General features: G+C 42.9%; 1 protein-coding gene across 2 annotated transcripts in view; it reads left to right on the forward strand.

Moving 5' to 3' along the window:
• The first annotated feature begins 68 nt into the window (after window positions 1-68).
• The window catches only part of Rcan2 (regulator of calcineurin 2), a 219,971-nt gene continuing 196,719 nt past the window's right edge, over window positions 69-23,320 (forward strand). Inside the window, exon 1 of one of the 2 annotated variants that reach the window (XM_034521636.2) lies at window positions 69-475. The gene's annotated coding sequence lies outside the window, so the exon portion shown is untranslated. Of the gene's footprint in view, window positions 476-2,452; window positions 2,820-23,320 lie in introns of those variants that run through there. The other variant, XM_076915246.1, reaches the window with a different exon arrangement.

A 23,320-nucleotide genomic window follows, 5' to 3' on the forward strand; every position in this document is an offset into this window, starting at 1 on the left:
GAGGGGTGTCCAGCTGAGCGCCGGGTGGTAGCCCAAGAGGTGGAGGTGGGTGAGGGACCCAGAAGGGCGACTGGTCAGGAGGGAGGCGACCAAAGGAGGCCAGGCAGGGGCTTTGGCTTCCCTGGGGTCTGATTGGAGGTTGGCCCGATGAGTCGGAGCTGGGGGCGCGCCCATCTCCACTGGCTTGGGCGACTGCCGCTGGCTCAGCCCCTCCCCGGAGCCGCTTTGTCCCGGGTGACAGCGGTGGAGGTTGCGGGAGCACCAGCTGGAGGCACAGCCCGGGTGACCCGGCGACCCGGAGAGCGAGAGGCGGCGCTCAGTGCGCACGGCTCCACGCCCAGGCCCGCGGGCACCGCGCTCGCCCCTGCCGTCAGGTGAGCAGGCAGAGCCGCGCCCGCAGCCTGCTGCCCCGAGGACCCCCGAGCCGCTGCCGCTGTCACTGCCGCCACAGCGGCGCATCGCAGACGTCCTGCAGGTCGGTTACATAACGGCACAGGCCCCGTCGACCCTGTCCCCTGTCCCCTGAGCCACCAGGGGTGAACACCTGGGTGCCAGGGGACCCGGGCAACGGGAATCAAGCACTGCTGGGCTTAGGGGCAGGGCTGGAGCAGCTGGAGAGATCTCTCCCGACCAGTCTCCAAAGCATCCCCAGGGACAGGTTTCCCATGACCCACCTCTAGGAGGCGCTACTCTTCAAAAGCCCCCTCCCCATTTCTACTGGACAAGGGTCCACCTTCCCAGTTGCAGCAGCAAGTGCATAGGGACTTGGAGGATCCAGAATAAGTCCAGTGGCCCCAGGATTTGGGCTTCGAGGAGTTAGGGGAAAAGACAACGCAGTGAGTAAAGGTGAAAATGAGGAGACCCCTGTCTTCCAAAGCTTTACCAAATTTGTTAGGGAGGGGCAAAGGGGCTTTCGGGCACAGCGGGCTGAGAATTGTCCTGCCTGGGCTTAGCCAGCTTGGGTCATCTAAAAATAACTTCAAGTTTGAAAAGTGACATGGACAGGAGCGCGGTGTGCCGGGTTCGTCGTGCCTGTGGGGTGTTTCTCTCCAGAAGTCATCAGAGGGGACAAGGCAGTCTCAGCTGCCTGATCCCTCTCGGTCGCCTCTGCATCTCACTGGTTTCCAAGGTGTCTCGGTTTGACTTTTGGTTAATGATTTATTCTCCAAGGCCTTGCTATCTGTCCTTTTTTTTTTTTTTCCTTATCTCAGATGGATTCAACAAGACTGCATGCTTTGGCAGGTTCTGTTTCTTATATTGGGATAGAAACGGTCAGTGAAAGATTATTATGCCCACTGCCAACACTGTCTCAAAACCTTGCTTTCACAAAAACAACAATAACGACAGAACCTGTTTCTTGATTCTCTTTAATTACATAGTCCTATCGTTTTCCATGGATGGAAACAAAAGGATGCGAAAGCATTCTTTAGCCAGCATTTGTATACAGAAAGACTTTAAGAAAAGTGAAGCATGCTCACAACACAACTTAACTTTCATACCTTCGTTGTTTTTTTTTGATTATAGTGAGTTCAAAATACAGGGCAAGGGGCAGATCTTGCTGACCAGGATCTGGGTTCCGGGGTATCATGAAGATGGACATTAGGTAGTCAAGAAGCAGGCCAGCGTGGGCTGTGGGGCCCAGGAGTGCACACTTGGCAGTTTTTCAGTACCCACATCGATTTCCCTTTTAGCCTTATGGAACTATATGACCAGCCATTGAACTCAATTAGCCTGAAATGGGGGTTGTGATTGGCTCCCCAGTGCACTGGAAATTGAATCAGACTTTACTGAGCACCTCATACCTGAGTGTGGTCCAGAGGATTCGGGGAGACAGAAGTGTCCTCAGCAAAAGTGTCCAGATCATAAGATCTTAGTAAGTGCTTAGAGGTATATGCCCTTCTTAACCCACCTAAATCCTGGAGGATGCAGCTCTCTCCAGTGAGGAACATTTAACAGGAGTGGAAACTCAAGATCTTTCTCATTCGCAAGTACTCATCACACTTGCATAACTGTTTGCCGCTTGTCAGATGTAGCGCAGGGATTGGCGTTCGTTTTTTACCCAGTCCAACTTTGAAAGTGGCAGAGGTTGCACTTTAATTCCCTGTGCCACTTGATGAAACGGTTATTTATTAAGCACCTGCTGTGTACCATGCAGGCTCTGTGCTAGGAGCTGAAAGAACAAGGTCCTACACTTCCCAGAAAAGAATCAAGCAGAAAAATAAATGATAGAGAATCAGCCTAGTGAGCATTTAGCGCAGAAGGGAGCAAGGTCAGTGGGAGCCGAGAGATGGGAAGGTAGAAGAAATCTAGAAGAGTCTGTCAGAGAGTACACATTTGGACAGGGTCCCGATGGGTGGCTGGCATTCTCGAGAGAAGGCACTAGGCATTCCGGGCAGAAAGGACAGCATATGCACACAGAGGAACAGTTATGTTCAAGAGCAGCTAGGTCTGAGGTGACAGCTGAGGAAGATATGGTGCGCTGGGGCTTTAAATATTTTCTATTGAAAGGGAAGAACCATGCAGTCTCTAATAGGAGAAACGACTTGATCTCATTTATCTTTTTGCAAAAGTGACTTTGGAGGATGCTAGGAAGTGGAGCTGTGAAGAGCTAAGCCGGGTGGTAGGCTATTGGTCTGATTCAGGCCTCTCTACTTCCTTCCCAGTCATGAAGTGTGCATGAAGCAGGTGCCAGGGGGAAGAGAAACGAGATCTGAAGACAGCGTTTTCAGGGCAAACGGGTGGCATTTTTGCCACCAGGTGAGGACTGTCGGAGAAGGAGAAGCTTTGATGAGTAGAGGCACGGTCAGGCTTTGGGTGAGGTAAGGTATTAATTAAAATGGCAGGTTTGAAAAGGACTGTGAATTTTTTCTTTTGAACAACCAAACAAGGTCCTTCTGTTTTCAAAGGTCGTGTCTTTATTCCTAGAACTGTCTGCTACTCTAGCTTAAGTTCATTCCCGAGCATTGCCTCTGGAGAAGAGGGGGGTGAATTCCCCGGTGGGATATTGTCCCTGCCTTTTCACTCCTGAAGTGAAGATTTTAGCTCAGTTATTTGAATACTGCTTGTGGTAATCTTTAGAATGCGTGGCATTTATTCAGTGCCTGCCGTTAGCACAGCGAATCCTGCTGCTTACCTTAGGTGGCCCTGTCATTAGTCTCACATAATTGACAGGGAAGCCAAATCTAATAACTAATAGGTTGTCTACAGTGCACTGCTAGTAAGAGGTACACTCAGTGTTTGAGCCCAGGTCCTGGACAACAACGTCATTCATCAGTGTGCATTAATACCATTGAAATGATCTCTTCCTAGGTTTGGATACTTGTGATTGGTGCTGCAGAAGAGAGCCGGGCTGAGTTAGGAGTCTTAGTTTTCCCTTGGGCTCTGTGTTTGTTATTCGTACACAGTGACGAATTCACAATTCAACATCTCTGGTCAGGCCTGGGATATTTTTATTTTATTTTAAAAGTTAATGTTTTTAATGTGCATGTGTATGCCTGCCCACGTGTGTGTGTGTGTGTGTGTGTGTGTGTGTGTGTGTGTGTGTGTGTGTGTGTGTGTATGTGTGGACATGTTTGGGGGTGGCTGCAGAGGTCAGAAGAGGGATCGGTAGCCACTGGAGCTACAGTTGATTACAGGCATACCTGCTGTGGATGGTAGAAACTGAACATGGGTCCCATGGAATAGCAGCAAGCACTTGTGACTGCTGAGTTCTCTCTCCATCCTGGGTTATTTTTGAGTCTGTGTGGTAATGACAGAAGAAAGGCTAGGCACTCTGTAAATTCTGAAGTCCCACCATCCTGTTGCAGGTTAGTCTACTAGTGTGAATGGCTTGGTATGGCACAATTAGAAGTACAGAGACAACGGAAGTGTCTAATGCTGACAGAGCCCAGTTAACGGTGAGAAGCCTGCTTGGGTACCAAATTAGAGGAATATCCCATAGACAATGATTACATTCTTTCCTTCAGACATGTTAATTTCTGAATGTTTGGTTTTTTTTTTTTTTTTTTCATTATGGAAAAACTGGGGCAGTCAGTAAGGGTGCAGTAAGGTAACTATAGGAATCGAAACAGGGACCAGGCACTGCTACAAGTTGGCCTCATTGAAAATACCCTAGAAATTGGGCCTCGCCCTTCACCCACAGGACAGCAGATGCACAGAAAGGACAGGTAAAGTGTGCCTGAGGATACTTTACCATCCCATAATTGTTTGTTTAAAATGATGTGCACACAGGTATATGCGTGCCCATGTGTGCATGTATGTGTAGGCTGGATGTCAACCTTGGGTGTCATCCTCAGGAATGCCAACCACCTCTTTTGAGACAGGGCCTCTCAGCCTGGAGCTCACCAATGAGACCTGACTGCTGAGCCAGTGAGTCACTGGAATCCTCCTGCCTCTGCCTCCTCGGTCCTAGGATTCCAAGTGCATGCAGGCACACCGACATTTGCTCACCATACAGACTGAGGCATCTCCCGAGGGGCCCCTACCACGAAGTTTGTTAAGAGCCACTCTTGCATTGAGTAGATCTATCATAAGGAGATCTACTGAGACTATAAAAACATACAATACATTAAATACCTTCCAACACACGACTCAAAGAAGACACAGGATGTCTCCCTTTCCTGTGGATCCTGTGTCTGCCTTTCATTTTTCCTAATTCATTCTGTCTCTGCCTACGAAATGCTTGTTGTCCTTATAGATTTTTTTCCCTTGTGCTATGGATTGCCAGGTGGTCTGTATTATAGACTAACTTCAGTAACCTAGTTAATGAGTTGAAACGCCCTTTAAACTTAACTGAAGCCATTGTGAACATTATAAGGGAATCTGGTACTTTTTAGAAGTTACAGAAATGCTTCCAGAAGGCACTTACAGTTTCCTCCATGCGTAATGTTCATAGCAATGTCTCCTATAATAGGGAAGAAAAGGACTGCCATTTCATGTCTGATCTCTCTGTGTTCCACTCACTGTGAAACAATAGATAAAATGCAGAATTTCTAAGTTGTGGAGCACATGCATTAAAAGACATTTGAATGTTCATTGTTGGGCCAAAGAATAGATCACAGGAGCTGTGAACTAGACCATAGATAGCTTTTATTCCCTTAGTTCTTTGATGGGATAACTGCTTTATTCTGACAGGCCTATTCTGCCATACTGTATGTATTTGGAGACCATGAGTCACACCATAATACTTCTCTCACAGTACTGGAAGTGGGGGTATAAAAAAGTTGGACTTGCCAGGAAATCCCAGGATTCCAGTCCTGGTGCAGTTACTTCCTAGCTAAGTGACCTTGAACTTCCCATTGACCTAGCAGTTGTTGAAGCTGGCACTTGAAGATTGCTGCCCCCGTTCTAACACTTTATTCAGCCAGTTATATGCATCATCTTCTCCAGACCTTAGAAGAACTGGAGAATGTGTGAGTGCTACTATCTACAGATAAGCATACTCTGGGAGCTCAGAGGATAAGCCACCCAGTGGCAGGTCTTTGAGTTGCAATTAAGGACAACAATCTCTCAACCTTCAAAGATGTGAGGGAGACTGGATTCCATCCAGTGTGTACAGTGAGAAATAGAATGCTCTGTACAGATGTTAAGGATAGCGGTCACAGTAAGGACCTCTAAGAGTCGAGTCTGGTAGAGTACCATGTCTTTGAGGTGAGGAAGGCACTCTGAGTCTTAAAAAGTATTTATGTCCAGACTGAAGAGACTGCTCAGTGACTAAGCACATCAACTGCTCTTCCAGAGGACCCAGGTTCAATTCCCAGCACCAATATGGCAGCTCAAACCATCTGAAACTTCAATTCCAAGGGATCAAACATGTACTTTGAGTTCATGAATTTTCGAGTTCTGCTGTGTCCTTTGACTTGGGTTAACGCCTTTCCTTCCTTGAAGACAAGTTGCAGATACAAATATCTCCATTGGTTCACCCTCTACTAAATGGACCCAATGTATTAGTATACCATTCTAAAATATATTCTACTATAATTACCTATTTATTTTGAACACTGGGGACAGTCATTTATGCCACAGAATACAAAAAAGTCTCAGGGGTCAGTGTGGGGTAGTAGGATTTTCCTTCTACCATGTGTGTTCTGAGGACTGCATGCAGGTCATCGGGCTTGGTGGCAAGCACTTTTACCCAGTGAGCCATCTTACTGGCCTGCGTAGTATACAATTTTGAATAAATATGTAGGCTAAACAGGTGAGCTCTTTTAAAAATAATACTCAGATGTTTTCTATTTAAAAATTTTAATTTGATAGCTAATCAGGTTATTTTCCAAAGAAAGACTCCCTGAATCCACCGAGTTACCATCTTAAGTATTTTGATTTAATTGGACCATTACCAAGGTAAACAGTGGCTTTTGAATTATCTTCTCCCTTAAAATTATCTGAAGGCATACTTAATATAACGATTTTATTTGATCTATGTAACTACTAAAGCTAAGAGCCCAGGCAGCATGTATTGCCAGGAAAAGTCAGTGTCTAATTTTAACCTTTTAAAAATTATTTTTTTTAGGTAAGCATACAAATTATTGGCATACTCGAACATATATGTTATCAGACTTTGTTCTCAATTGTTCCCCTTCACTGACCCCCCCCCCCACACACACACACAATTTATACTTGTTTTTGGAGTTTTGCTAATTTCCCAAGAATGGAATTATTCATTTGATCCCAAGTATCATTATATGAATTTCAGGATATACAGTGATAAATTCCCATCACTCTGTAGCCGAAACAAAGGCTTATTTGTCAGAGCCAATCCCTATGAGTGAAACCAAAGCAGTAATGCATGAATACGTTAAGTTGTTCCTCCTGTGGCCATCTGTGATGCTCAGTTCATCCTGCATGACATACAAGCATCCGTAAACAAACAAGATGAGATGTGATCACGGAAGTCTTCAATAACTAGAACACCCCAGGCACGTTCATTTGAGGCCCTCTCTTTCCTGATTCATTTGTTTGCTGGTGATTTCTGCTCTACACACAGCTGTTGTTTCACAGTAAACTTCAACGTCTGACAAGGTGACATTCAGGGGGAGCCCTGAGTGGAAATGCTTGCCTGGTCAGATTTCTCAGACTTTCCTTCGACCTCAAATGCCGTGGCACAGGAAGAGACTGTGGGGATTCTTGGCTGGTTCTCTTGGATGTTGGTTTCCTTGCATCATTGTGAGCTTATCATGAGTAAGGAGATGCAATTTCTTTCTCAATCTGTTTGGAGCTTCACGAGAAGACGCAAGGTCTTCTGGAATGTTAGCAAGGTGTTCCCAGATACCCTGTGTACAGACAGGCTGAGAAAGATTAGCCACGGGAGGAAATGAGACGGAGTGATAACCTGACCAATGATCATTGCTTCTGTTAGAGCCGTATGACCTTGACCTAGAGCCATACCCATCTATCTCCTGTTTTGTAAATAACTGCAGAGAAGATCAGCAGGCAAATCTGTGACATTAAATTTAGAATGGCTTTGGATGAGGCTCCATTTTGTACTGGTGAATGAATGACTTGCACAGGACACAGGTCAGTCCATAGCAGTCCTGCAGGGAGTCCAGCTTCTTTTTGTGTGTGTGTGTGTGGGGTCTCTCCTTATTCCTTGGTGCTTCTGTTTATTAACAATAACAAGTCCCAAGGAAACCCAATAGTTAGAGAGGGAAGAGTGTGTATGACTGATGGAAGGACCATCAGGAGCTTTGAACTCTTTGGAACTTGTCCAGTGATTCATTCTTCATGGTACCCCTGGTTTTAGTCTTTAAAATATTTCAAATTTCACCCTCTAAGTATCACTCCACATCTCCCCAAAGTTTGTGGTAATATCACCTTATCTTAAGTGATAAAGCCCAAATTCACGTAGGATGCACTTCCAAGCCGATCACATGGGCACCCTCTCACTTCATGCCCCACTGACATCACTGACATCATGACCCCACTCCTTTACTACATCTCAGAGCCAAGGTTTCACATCCTGGTAGAGTTCTCCTTTTTCCTTTTCTCCATGATGTCACCTCCTTCCTCCTTATTCTCACATACTCAGTCCAGAGTCTCTAATGTTTAAAAACTAAAAGAATGTCTTTTTTTCCTTTCCCTTTACTTTAAAAAAAGAAAGAAAGAAAAAGAATGTAATGGTTATTTGGGGCCAGTTGATGAATGTCTATCTAGCCTGAGTTTATTATCTATTTGATAAGAGATCATCTTTGTGGTAATTGTATTTTTAGCCAGATATTTTTTCTTCATGCTTATTTTAATTAATTAATTAATTAATTAAACTTACATCCCAATTTCAGCTTCCCCTCAGTCCTCTTTTTCCAATCTCTCCCTCTCACTCCCCCGCATCCTCCAGTCCCCCCTTCTCCTCCCATGGGTATCAACCCACCTTGGGGCATATCAAGTTGCAGTGGGACTAAGCACATCATCTCCTATTGTGGCTAGACAAGGCAGACCAGTTACGGAAAAGGGATCCAAAGAGAGGCAGGGTAGTCAGAGACAGCCTCAGCTCCTGTTGTAAAAAATCCCACAGAAAGACCAAGCTACACAACTGTTACATGTGTGCAGAGGGCCTAGGTCTGTCCCATGCATGCTTTCTCTTTGGCGGTTTGATCCTTATGGTCCCCTATGGGCCCCAGTTAGTTGATTCTGTATATTTCTTTGTGGTGTTCTTGATTGCTCTTAGCCAGATATCTTTTAAAAATGTATTAACCCCTCCTTTTAAAATCAGTTAAGTCCTTTAAATAATGTCCCAAAGTACCTATACAATCACAGCACATGTACATGCATGTGTCTGTGGGCATTCGTGCTGTAGGTGTGGAGGATAAAGGTTGTTTTTGGGGAACACAATACAATAAGATTCGATGCTTGCCAATTTCTGTTTTGAGACAGTCTCTCACTGAACCCAATGTCTTAGTTAGGGTTTTACTGCTGTGAAGAGGCACCATGACCAAGGCAACTCTTATAAAGGACAACATTTAATTGGGCCTTGCTTACAGGATCAGAGGTTTAGTCCATTATCATCAAGGCAGGAAGCATGGGAGGGTCCAGAAAGGGATGGTGCTGGAGACGGAGTGGAAGGTTCTATATCTTGTTCTGAAGGGAACCAGGAGAAGATTGACTTCTCAGGCAACTAGGAGAGGAGGAGGGTCTTAAATTTCCCATGATGGTGACACACTTCCCCTAATAAGCCACACCCACTCTAACAAGGCCACACCTCCTAATAGGCCACTTCCTGGGCCAAGCATATACAAACATCACAACCAGAGCTCACCAATTCTGCTAGACTAGCCAGCTAACAAGCCCCAAGGATGTACCTCTTTCCACCTCCTAGCTCTGAGGCTGCATTCTCAACCTCACCATTCTGCCTGGCTTCGATGTGGATCCTAAGGTTCTCTGAACTCAGGTCCTTACGGTTGCATGGTTGCATGGTGAGGTCTTTCCCTACTGAGCTATCTCTCTGACCTCCTTTCGTGGGGCCTTTGATGAGTGCTGTGGTGGAACCCAGGACTTTGCATAATCCAAGCAGGCAGGTATATTTTTTTCTCCTCACTCTCAGACTAGTAAGATATTTAAGCACAATATGTTAATACTATCATGAGGTTCCTCTCCCTACGTGGTAAGGTTCCTGCCAGTCATGTCTTTTGTCAATCACAGCAAAGTAAAAGCTGCCAAATATGTACATTCCTTTCCCTAATTGCAAATTGACTTTTTATGGCTACTTATTAGCGAACCCCAGGAGACCAATAGAAACCATTGAGACGTAGCTGTTACAGAAACCAGATATAATTTCTTCAACTTCCTATTGTAACACATAACAAACCACCAGACTGTTTATAAATAACCCAAAAGCTCTTGTAGTGAATAACAAACAAAGATGCAACTGTATGCAACTTGCTGATAGAGAGTGTTGTATGGAAGTGTCAGCCTAGTGACAATCAGAATGGCATCATTTTACCGATGAGCGCAGTGTCGCTGTGAAAGATTTCAACTGGACAGTCTCCCATCTCTATCCTTAGGACCACATTCTTCCATTAGTTTCATCTCTTCTAGAATTCCTTCCACACTTCTCCCCACCCGAATCCTCAAAGGAACCATCAATCTTAATTAAACCTGTACTTACTATGGTGCACACATGCTCTAATACATGTATGCCTGACCTATTCACATATGTGTTCATTTGTGTACTCTGGTGCCAAATATTATGCTAGTCACTGGTATGTAAAAACCAAGAGGACTGAATCACTGTCTACAGTTAAAATAGAGTCCAGGAGATGCCTGGCTTCTTGTACATTTGGCTGTACCTTCCCCTGGACATTAAATACCTGAAGCTGAAGAAAGTACCTGCTCTTTCATCCTTGTGAGGGCTGCAGCATGTGTCAGAAAGAGCTTGCAGGGTTTTCCTAGGCTAATGGGAAGATGAACTGACTATCCATTATAATCATTTTAAATAATTCAGAAGCGTAGCGCCAAGGCTGTCAACACTTTGAGATGTCTTTGTTCTCTTTGCATAATTGTTAAGTATAAAAATAAGTTGAGGCTGAGGAGATGGATGAACAATTAAGTTCCCTTTCTGTTCTAGCAGAAGATCTGAGTTTAGTTTCCAGAACCTACACTGGATGGCTCATAACTGTGAGTAACTCTAGCTCCAGGGGATTCAACACCTTTGACCTCTAAGGGCATCTGAACACACACACACACACACACACACACACACACACACACACACACACACACATTAAAAAAATAACTGCACAATTTAAGTTTACCTATTTTGCCTAGTTTGTATTAATAAACCTGCTCTTTCTAGAATGGACCTTATACCTCAATGATTATCTAAAACAAAACCCAATGTATGATTAATAGCAGTGACAGAATTTCAAGGCAGATGAACTGAGGGATCCTATGTCTGTAATTCAAATGGTTTTAAGATGTCCCTGTTCTGGCAGGCACATTGGAGCCTGTTCTGTTCAATGGGACTTGGATGAAAGCAATTGACCAGGAAAAATTGTCTGTGTATATTTATGGAGCCACCATTAAGTATCAGGCCCTGGATCCAGGACTTTCCATGTGTCTTGCATGCAGGTCTCCAGGAGAAACCTTCTGTTTCTGTTCTAAGATTGATTAGATGAGGACACTGAACTTCAGGGAGCTTGAATAGCTCCGTTTGGTTTCTCAGGCAGTGAATCCAGAACTCAACAGTGGTGTCTTTGTCTCCACAGCCCAGTGGGGTATGGAGTTATTCATGGAGTTGTGGAGTAGAACTTCTGTCCAACCCGTTTCAATGCCCTATCTTGTTGTTCTATGACCACTCTAAGCTAGGGTCTGTATGCTCTGGGTTGCCTAATACACTTCCTACAGAAAATACAGTCACGTGATTTTGATGGTTGGTTTATGCCGTTCCTATTTAAGCACTTGTAGACTGGCAAGAATGGATGCTAGTCTTTCTAATTAAAAGGCTGTGTGACTTGATACATCTTTAGAGAAGAGGTGTGAGCTTGTGTGTAGAAACCACAGGATTCGAGGAGCAGCTCAAGTCCTCGACCCTCTGAGTTGCACTTTTCAGTATCCAAGGCAGACGAGGATAGAAGGTGACAGATCTCAAAGTGCCATTAATCATCGAGGTATTAAATGTCAGGGATTTAAGTGGGACTGTTTTTCATGATACCACCTGCATTTGGCTAGAACACTTAGTTGGATTTGGTGACTTCAGAGAAATTTTATGACCTTGGTTTTATGTCTGCACATATTTAAATATTACTATAATAAACCCATTAGACTAAAATTGGAAATGGAAGCGGCATATATTTTTCCTAAAAATTAATATGTATATTTTTCAAATTTGAGCATAATAAATTACTTGGCATACACACCTGCTGCAATCCCCTCAAAAGAAATAAAATGATCCGCACCCACCAAAGTCTGACACACTCATCAAGATTTGGCACACCAACAAGGATCAGGCCCCACCCACCAGGGTCTGAGCCACCCACCAGGGTCTGGCCTTCCTACCAGGGTCTGACCCACCCATCCACCTCAAGTCTTTCTCAAAGGTATAGATGTCTCCCTACTGCCAGAGAAGCTTAAGGTCTGGCCCTATGTGGGCACCTTTTTTCAGCAGTTCTCCAGCACATCTCTCGCAGCTCGGTACAAACAAGTACCTTTACACTCATGTTTCTCAACCCTCCCCAATGCAGCGACCTTTCAATTCAATACATCTTGTTGTGGTGACTCAACCATAAAATTATTTTGTTGCTACTTCATAACTGTAATTTTGCTGCTGTTAGGGATCATAATGTAAGTATCTGATATGTAGGACATCTGACATGCAACCTGTATGAAAATATTGTTTGGGGTCTGCAGGTTGAGAGCCAATGCTTTAGACTCTGCGCTATTCTTTATCATGATCAGTTAATCCACATATGTGCCCGCCATCGGCGGCATAGAATTATTTTCTCACTCTCGCTGTAAAGACCTGTGAATGTGGACTGGGAAGCTGTGCAGGCCTCACCTGAGCAGGGAAAGTACTGACTGTATTGGAATTTAAAAGACTTCTGATTGCTAAAGTCTCAGAGGTTGCTCCAGATGACTTTGGTTAGTTGCTCATCTGAGGAAGGCGAGCTGCTATTATGTGTAGAAAGGCAGAAGGAGCAGGTACCTGGCAGTCAGTTTTTAAGCTCTCTGATATTGCTTAGGTCTTAGTCCTCAGAACACTGAGCAGAAGACAGTGGGTGCTAGTGAAGGAGATAAAAATTAATTTTAAAGTACTTGGGCATGGCATAGGACTCACAGGCAAGAGAGCTGGTGAGGAGAAGGTGGGTTAAAAGCAAAGCCAAGGAGATTAGAGAAACTTTTTTTTATACTCAATGAATAAATTTTTACTCAGTGCTTGCTGTGTAAGCCTAGGGGCCTGATGATGATCCTAGCATCCAGGTATAAACTGGGCACGCTCATGCGAGCGTGAGTAATCTCTTAATCTCAGCATTGTGGGAGTAAGGGGAGATGGGGGTAGATGGATGGAGTGAATGAATGGGATGGGTAAGGGCTGGGGGTGGGGTGCTTGGAAGAGGGATGGAGGTGGAGAATGGAGTGAAGGGGTGAGGGTGGGAGTGGTGGAGCTGGAGGGTGAGATGGCTGGATACAGTGTTACAGGACAGAGATGGATATAGTGTTGGGGGTGTAGATAGAGTATTGGGGGTGACTACAATGTTGCAGGAAGGCATGTTGGATACAGTTGTGGGGACACACTCAGAACAGTGCCAAGCTGTAAAAACAGGCAAAGATTGCTGAGTCCCATCAGATAAGCTGTCTTTTCTGCACCTGTCTGGTGAATTCTTGGGTAGAAGAAGGATCCACCCATCCTGCTGTCCTTAGAAAGAGAGGTGTCCTTGCAAAGGGTTGTATGTTAAAAATAACTTAGAGACAAGAGGGACCAGATCCCATGGTGAAAAGACTATCATGAGCATCTCAAGATGTGTGGTAAGGTTGTGTGTCAGACTCTTGCTCAGGACACACTGAGAAGCTGCAGAAGACATCCAGCATCATTGATGACCAAGATAAGAGCTCCCATAGCTCTTGCCAAAGGTAGCTCTCAATTTAAAAACTCACATGAAGGAGCTGGAAAGATGGCTTGGCCTCTAAGAGGACATAGGGCTCCTACAGAGAACCCACAGTCAGTATCCAATGCCCATACTCCAAACTCCCAATTTGGGAGACTCCCAACTGCCCAGAACTCCAGCTCCAGGGAATCCAACCCCTTCTTCTGGCCTCCATGGGCACTGCACCCACACAGCATATACTCACACAGATGCAATTAAAATTAATACATCTTCAAAATTAGAATTAAACAGTAGTCATCATAGCAATGTGCCAAAAGACTGGAATATACAGAGGGGGAAAGAGCTGACAGAAACCTTTAATGACATAAATAGGAAGCAATGGGCAGCAGATGGAGGGACAGCCTCTCCTGAGAAATCCCAGACAGCCTGAAGATCCCCAACTCTATGTATCCTAAAGTACTCTCTCTGCCCTGTGAAAGCTGCAGGGAACTAATTATATGAAATAACAAGGAATACCTAGGGGTGTCTTGCAGTATCATGTTCCTAGAGATTTTATGAAAATAAATGATAGTATATTCACTGAATATAAATCAAAGGGAAACAGTGACTTATATGCATGAACACACTTATGTGTGTGTGAGCATGTGTGTGGCTATGTGCCCCTTTGCACACTTGTGGAGGCCAAGTGTAAGTGTTTCGTTCTAGCACTTTCTCCCTTAGTTCCTTGAGATATAGGAAGGAACTTCTTTCAATGAAGCCAACCTGGCAGCCAACTGATACGAATGGCATATCTGTTCAGCAAGTGTCGTCTGTATTTGTAACAATATTTATCTGGCTCTGATGTGTGTAAGGTGTAATTCATTCCCTCACCCAGTCCCATGATACTTGGTGCTTAATACACAGTACTGCATCTCCTCCATATTTGACAGATGAGAAAATTGAGTCACTTGAGAGGATAACTCATTCTCCCAGGGCCCTACTGCTGGTAAGCAGTACAACTGGAATTCAAAGACAAGAAAAATGCTTGGCACCTGTGACTTTTAACACTACTTGGTGCTGATTTGAATACATGATATACAAAATGTTACAGGTGGAAATTCGTAAAAATTATAAAGTACGTCTTAAGAATTTATGTGTCAAGAATTTTCTGCAAAAGGGGACACTCATACTTTTGGTTCCCGGTTTTCACTTTTGGTTCCTGGTTTTCAGATTTTTTACTTTTTATTGCTAATAGGACCGAGGAAGCCAAGCTATTATGTAATGACTTCACATCTTCAGTAGCACATAGGTCTGCAAAGACCCTTGGTTATCAAAGAAATACAGAACACTCTGGTCAGGGGTTGGAGTGCCTGCTCTAACACACTTAATACAGCACAGGACACTTTGTCAACATCCATGTGACCTGTTTCTTACTCAAGCCAATTCAACACTAGCCATGTGTTTCACACTTGAAACAGTTGTGTTTATGTTGATATGGCATTAACACACGGTCCCATGGATCTCAGACTCCTAAGACTGACTTTCCTTTGAGATATACAAAACAAGTCTTGGCTTCCAGAACTTTGGAACAACCTGCAACCAAGTGTGGGTTCCATGATCCCTTCCTCAGGTTTGATTATTTGCTAGTGAAATTCATAGAACCTAGGGAATTAGTTACACAGGCTATTTTAAGGATATAGACACAGACACATGAGAAGACAGACAGAGTGACTATGAGGTATGAATCCTTTTGGACCTGTAAATATGTCCAGCAACATCACCATGTTCCAAAGACACATATACAAACAGACAGACAGACAGGCAGGCAGGCAGGCACATGCACATGTACATGTACACGCACACTCACATGCACACACACAATTTTTTTTCTCTCCCTCCCTCCACTTCACCCTCCCTCCCTCTTTGGACTTTGTCATTCTCTCTGAGAACTTATCATTTATATTTAGGTTACTATGTCGTCAGCCATTGTAGATCAGCTTGACCCTCAGCCTATTTTTCTTCTCTAGAGGATAAGAGCCATGGCTGAAGATCCACCCGGACCCCTATCCAGGCTGGTTGCCCTGGTAACTAGTCTCATTCTGGGATTATTAGTTTTCTAACAATCACTAGTCTCATTCTGGGATTATTAGTTTTCTAACAATCTTTTTACTATCAAAAAACCTAAGAGGAGCTTGTGAACACTAGAAAATACTTGCATCTTTTTGGCCAATACAGACTGTTTTAAGAACCCTGAATGGAAGACCCAATCTTTAAATAAACTCCTATTAAAGACCAAGTCTTCTGGCTCTGAGAGCTAAGAATGTTGAGCAAGACTGAAGTCTGTGTTTCTTATTGTACCATGATCCCTAGATGCCCCACCTATAGAGTTCAGTCAGTGAGAGCTGGCATCATTTGTGGTCTATCACTATGTCGCCCATGACTGAGCTTCTTGGCAGTAAACAAGCATTTATTCATGAAGTGGTGTGTAGTTCTATAGATACAGTCAATGGTGTTCATAGCATTGTTTATATTTTTACTCACTTTTACTAGGTTATTTTCTATAACCTTAGGAATTATTTGTTTCTGTTCATGGATACCAGTGTGCCTAAAATCACCATTGGTATTTTCCCCGTGGGTTTGAATTGGTTTCATGGAAAAGTTAAAACTGCTGGCATCTTTATATTCTGGTCCCAGTGCTGCTAGCATGTCTCTGACACCTTGAACAGCTGAAACTGTTTTTCTGAACTGCAGCCATGGTCCTGTGTATGCACAAGGGTGGATGGAGAATCAGATAGCCAGTATCTTTAGCGACGGTACACGGAAGACACTCTTATCTTCAGCACTGTTCATCAGTATGATGGATTCATCACAGCACAACTCAATCCTTAATCAAGGAGGAATGTGCTTTGCTTTGCATCAGCTTTGGTTAAATAGCGTGTATTCAGATACTCGCCTGGATCATGAAGAAGTAACTTCAGGGCTTCCAGAAAGCTGTTAGTAGGCAAACAAGAAACCCATTTTAGAAGCCAGAGAGATGGCTCAGTGGTTATGAGAACTGGCTGCCCTTTCAGAGGACTGACTCCAATCCCAGCACTGATATAACAGTTCATAATCATGTGTAATTCCAGGGGGTCCAACACCTTCTTCTGGCCTCTATGGCCACTGCATGCACACGGTGCACAGAATTACATGCAGGCAAAATGCTCATACACATAAAATTAAGGATGAAATGAAATGAAACACATTTCAATGTGTGTTTGTAAGAACTGAGCCATTTTTGCAAGCGCCTCGACAGATCCTCAAAGGCACCCAACAATTACTGAAAGAACTTCCTGACTAAGAAGGGAAAGAAGTGAGCATTGAAACAAGGCAGATAATGTTTGCGTAAGTGAGAAGTGCCCTTGATTTTTCCCTCTAAGAGTGAAGTTGGGCATCCCATTCATGCTGCTATTGCATTGGATCAGAAAGCTCTGCAGGATGCCAGCCGTGACAGGGAGAAGGGAGAGTGCTCAACATATGGGATACGATGTAAAAGGAATCAATTAAAGGATTCCGTTTGCCAAGAGTTGTAAATAACAACACATGTGCAGACGGGAGGATGGAGAGGAGGATCCAGATAGCCCTTCCCCCCTCCAGAGAGAAGATGCCCTGCTGGTTGGTGGTACCCATGGTGGGCAAGGTGCCCTGGAGCATGTTATTAAGCTTCGACTGTACATTTCTCTATTGTGAAAGCTGGTGGTGTACTATAAGAGAGTGGCTGAGGAGACAGGGAACCTTGTTAGAAAGCTAACGACCTCAGTGTGCATTCTGGTTTAAGATAGGCAGCAAGGGGCTGGAGAGATGGCTCAGAGGTTAAGAGCACTGACTACTCTTAAGAGAGGTCCTGAGTTCAATTCCCAGCAACCACATGATGGCTCACAACCATCTGTCATGGGATCTGATGCCCTCTTCTGGTGTACCCCTTTCTTCCTGTCATGGCTGGCACCCTGCAAAGCTTTTGGCAGTGTACTCATATACATAAAATAAAGAAAAAAAATCTTAACATAGGTAAGCAAAACAGAATTTAAGACCTGGTTCTTAATCTTGAACAGTTATCAGAGAAGGTAAGTAGTTAGAGATGTAGGCAGTTATTGGATAAACACACACATACAAGTTGTTATCATTGGATCTTAAATGTCCCCGGTGACTATATGTTTATATACCAATAATAATTATTTTGACTAAAGGACCTGGGCTCTGTTTTCTTCAAAGCCGCCTTGTCCTGCCCCCACCCCTCCGACTTTTCTTTCCACTCCTCTCCCTCCCCAAGGTAGAAGGTGAAAGCTGACAGGACCAATTTTACTTCAGTTACCATGGCAACCATCACAGGCTCTGCTGCTCACTTTTGAAAAGTCTTCCTTCTGTGAGAAGTTATCCCGCACATAATTACTTGCCATGTCCCAAGGCTTCAGACTCTAAGTTACTCTCAGAATCATAGGATCCCTATCTGTCTCCAGATGTCTCCCGAAGCGGCATAAGCCTTCATTACTCCAGAGCCACTCAAACCTGCCTCCTAGCCCCCCCACCCCCACGCACACACACTTTGATTCTTGATTCAGGCAAAAATGTGGCCAGAAATGGCAAATCTTCAACTATATTATGCAAGCCCTCTTCAGAATGGCTCATTTATAAGTGACAGCTTTAAGATTTTTAAAGTTCTACCAAAATTAACCTATGGAATGTCAAGGTTCTTACATATTAATAAAGACCAGGTTTGACATCTCCTGCCTTTCCCACTGCATAATTAACCTACCCATCTGCCTGCTCTACCTCAGTATCCTCCTTGCCCTCTAGTTTCCAGTTAGGTTTGATCAATGGGAGGATTTGGTAGATAATGAAAGAAAGAGAGTGAGGTAGGGCTGATTCCCCTGGTGCCCCTTGTAGTTACCAAGAACTGAGTGGACCCCTGAGCCAAAGACCTGCCAGGAGCAATCCCAACAGCCCAGAACTTCGCTCAGCTCTTCCGGTCATCACCTCATCAGGTCCTCACCTCTTCAGCTCTAGGTGTAGTAACAGCCCCAGGGGTTGCATTATCTCTTATAGCTGCCTTCTACCCACTTTGGTGCTTTAATGAAGAGTCCCTTTGTAAGTTCTTTTTAAAGTATCCAGCTGTAACATGTCATTATGTTTTCCTTGACCTGTACATTTATTCTATCGGGGCAAATTCGTCCATATTCCTTGTTTTTGTTTGGTAGTTCTGTGGTTCATTATAGGTTGGTTAGTCTCTATAGAGCAGGTTTATCTGGCTTCAAGGACATCAACTGGTGAGGTGTAGTTTTAGTAATAACACTGGCACTTGGGATGCTGAGGCAGGAGGATGAAACATTTAAAGCTAGAGTGGAAAACATACAAATACCTTGTGTCAAAACACACAAAGTAATAATAGGAAGAAAGTAAAACATATCCTCATTCTTTCATGATTCATTAAAAATACATTTCCTCTAAGGCAGCGGTTCTCAACCTTCCTAATGCTGAAACCCTTTAATACAGTCCCTCATGACCCCCCCCAGCCATAAAATTATTCTTATTGCTACTTAATAGCTGTAATTTTGCTACTGTTATGAAGGGGTCACAACCCACAGGTTGAGAATCACTGCTCTAAGGACTTCTGAGAGTGGGAGGACTAGTCTTCCCCTAGGAAGGAGCACAGCAGTTGGTCATCCAATACCAAATGGTCAACTCTGAAAACATGCTTGCAAATAACATTACACAGATGAAGCAGGTTATGTTTAGGGATATATATATGTACATTCATTTGTGCATGTAAAAAGATTAATTTTTTTAAGGCAATGAATTTGGAAGAGAGGTAGGAAAGGTATATGGGAGGGTTTTTAGGGAGAAAGGGGAAGACGGAAATGAGGTAATTATATTATAATCCCAAAATATTAAAAAGGAAAAATACTTTATACCTAAAGTAAGACTATGTATACCTAGCATCATTAAACAATGGTACAAGAAACAATGTAATGAATGTAATGTAATAATCCAAATAACATGAGCCTGTGACATTTATCAGATTGGTCTGAATAATCATCAAAAATTAGTAACAAAATTTTAAAGGAATATGGACAACCATGCTTAGGATAGTATCACACATACACTATACGGACTAAGAAGATTGTATTTACATATTTGGAAATGAATTTTATATATATATATATACATATATATATATATATATATATATATATATATATATATATATAATTAAAGAAAACGAGTTAACAAGTTCTTTGGCCATAAACTTAAGAGAGAGAAAGGACTTAAGTACATGGGAGAGTTGAAAGGAGGAAAAGGAACTGGGAAAACCATACACTTTTAATTATGCAATTATAATTTAATTTTTAAAAACATGGGGAAAAGAAGACATGACTTGTAAGGGAGACACAAAGGTGACACCTGAGGAGTAAGAGGGGAGGAGCAGAGAGTGGATATGGTAGACATATTCTCTATTCATGAATGACAGTCACAAAGGATAAATCAAAACATCATTTAAAACTGTTAGTTTTCCTCCTTCAAGATGGAGTTTCTCACCTAACTCTATTGAAGTCATCTTATTCGAAACATAATTTCTCGATGAGGGTGTTCAGGTAGGCTTGTCAAAATGGGGTCCAAATCCCCTCTGTGCTCATTCTATCAGGTCCTGAGGAGATTTGGCCTCCTCTTTCCCTTCTCATCATGTCCGTTTAGAAGACCATAGAGATCTATCACTCTCCTAGGAGACCGTGTACAAAGGCACTATTGCCAACAAGAGGCTAAATCACTCAATGCTTTTAGCATGTAGTACCCAGGGAGATGATAGAGACAACTTGCTTGGTTTATGTGCTTCATAAATATTCCTAAGATGCTGTGCTATTGGGGAATCAAATTATGATCCAGTATGAGCTGTAGGGAAGAACAGTGGCCCCAGGAGGCATCTGGAAAGGGGACATAGATGATAAATGCCTTTGAAACCATGAGTTAAAAACTTTATGCTCTCGAGTTTTTCAGGACGGATCCCAACTGGTATCAAGAATAGCATGAGGTTCACACAGCTCAGCAGGTGTGAAAATTCTGCAACTGAATTAAATAGGTTCCATTATATTTCAGAAGGAGTTCTAATGGGTTTCTATGACTTGCAGCTTAAGAACATCACGTCTCCCCTTTGTATCTCAGAATTCCAGCACAGCTTGTGGTTACTAATATTATACTTCAATCTATCCATAAGATGGGAAAAATGAACAAAAAGTCTTGTCTTACTCGCCCTCCCCCCCCTCCAGGAATATCTAGACATTAAAGTATCGAAAGGACAATTAAAAGAATCCCATTTAGGAGGCTGGTCCAAAAGTGAAGTCTAACTATAAAATCATTAGTATGGATATATGAATGTTCATGCAGTGAACTGACTTCCCACATATTTTTAGAGAATTTAAATTTAATTTAAATCTTATCCTAGAGCTGAAGAGGTTCTTTTAAAGCACTACAGAAATTTGTATTGATTTCTAGTCTTTAAAAATAATTAAATGGATTCACTTAACATAATCAACTTAAAAGTAGCCATCATAATTTTTTTGTTTCTTCTTTTTTTTTTCTGTTCATTGAAGCAACATCACATTCCTTATTTTTCATTAATATTCAAGCGGAAGTTGCCATCTTTTGGTTCCTGTAAACTAGCAGATCTCCTGAAACTCAACTATTTGTTTTTTAAGACAAAATTGAACTTGAAATTAGAGTCGATTCTTTATTGATTGTTTCTGTCTGTCCTCTTCCTTATTAACCCCATCAAAGAATTAAGACATGGCTTTTCTTATCTATTGCTAGAGGCTTTATATTAATGTCCTTCCACATGTTTATCTAATAAAAATAAATTTAGACTTAAATTGTTGACTAAGCTCCAGTAAATTATCCCCCACCCACATTCATGCAAACGGCCCTAATGAAAGTCCATGGATCGAATGAAAAAAACCACAAATAAATGTATGAAAGTGGTTGGGGGTTGGGAAGACAGATTAATGGAATGAACGTTATCAAAATACATGACATGCATGCATGGAAAGGTAAAATAAGTTTTAAAATTTAAAACAAGGCTTGGGTTGTTTTGTATTCCTTGTTCACGTCTTTCCTTTTGTAGATCATTCTTTTCGTACTAAAAATTCCTGCTTCTCAAGTTTCAATAGGACAGAAATATGAACAGGTTGTAGTATAAGCATCTAAGTTAAAAGTTTTGTTTGTTTATTTGTTGTTGTTTCATCTTGTTTTGCCCTTGAGACAGAGTCCTTTATAGCCAGGAGCTGGGTCAGCCTTTTGTCATAGTTTGGGATGACTTTGAACTCCCGATCCTCTTGCTTCTACCTCCATGTGCTGGAGAGTTCTACCATTTCTGTCTGAATGACATTCCTGGTTTTTTATTTTGTTTTGTGAGGTGGGGTGCCTTCTGTGCTAGGAGAGCAACCTTTTTGTTTTCTTCTTGTTTTATATTTTTTAGTTTAGGAACAGGGTCTTCTACTACTAGGGCTAACCTGGAACTCACTATGTAGCCAAAGTTAGACTTAAAATCATGGCAGTCCTTCTTCCTCAGCCTCTCAAGTGCCAGGATTACAGGTGTCAGCTATGACACCTAAATCAAAAGCAAGATTTAAACCCAGCAAAAAGCTTTTGTTAAATGCTATAAGGTCCCTTTCTTTAAAAAGATAAGATATTCTCATTCTCTCTCTCTCTCTCTCTCTCTCTCTCTCTCTCTCTCTCTCTCTCTCTCTCTCTCTGTCTCTCTCTCTCTGTATATTTTCTTCCTAATCATGGAAAAAGGAATTTCAAGGCAAAAAGGTAACATCTTTACACTAAGTGCAGAATGTTGTTCTCTGGAGTCCCCCTTTGACATTTATTAGATAGAGTGTACCTGCTAACGGGGCTGGCTTACTAAACACCTCCAGGACCAAGACCTAAGACCCAAGCTAGGTTCCTCTGCTTCAACCACAATTGCCCAAAGAGCCTTGGTCCTTGCATTTACTTAAATTTTTCCTTCTTTGTGTTTTACTCTCTTGGTACCATACCCGACACTGTCACTGTTTTCAAAATTTGAAAGCAGTTAGAATCTCACTCCAGACTTATTTCCTGTGCTCCCTCCTCCTGCTATCATCTTTTGGCTAACCTGACTTAAGTCCTCTCTCTCTGGTACTTCCCAATTGTTTTAGTATCTACTCTTGGCCATGACATTCTTTCCATAGGCAGAGGGCTTGGATGGGATGCACCATCCCCTCTCTGAGGAGGTATTAGCTTTTTAATAAAAATGACTTAGTTTTAGCTGTACACATGTGTGTGGGTTTGTGCATGTGAGTTCAGTTGCCCATGGAGACCAGAAGACCTCCATTGGATCCTCTGGAGATGGAGATAACGATGGTAGTTAGTTGCCCAAAACCAGGGCTGGAAACTGAACTCACAACCCCTGCAAAACCAGTACACTCTCTTAACCACTGATCTATTCTTCTAGCCCTTCAGCCTAGCATCAGCCTTTAAAAAAATGGGTTGCATCTGACACTACTGGCTATGTGCTTTTCTGATTGATGTCAAAGCTAGTTTAAGCCTCGCTGTGAATGTTTACAGCTTTGTTTTTCCTTCAGTGGCTCAACTGTTCCTGAAGACTTCCAATTACCTCCATCCTTCTATACCCAGTACAGGGCTGTGTAGAACAGAAGTCCCATGGGGCCATGCACACGAGCTCCTTTCTCATGGGACACGTGACCCATTATTAGAGGGGTCAAACATTCAGGATTTGGTGATTTGGAAATTTG

Source organism: Arvicanthis niloticus, chromosome 17, assembly GCF_011762505.2.
Source record: "Arvicanthis niloticus isolate mArvNil1 chromosome 17, mArvNil1.pat.X, whole genome shotgun sequence".
NCBI classification, from domain to species: Eukaryota; Metazoa; Chordata; class Mammalia; order Rodentia; family Muridae; genus Arvicanthis; species Arvicanthis niloticus.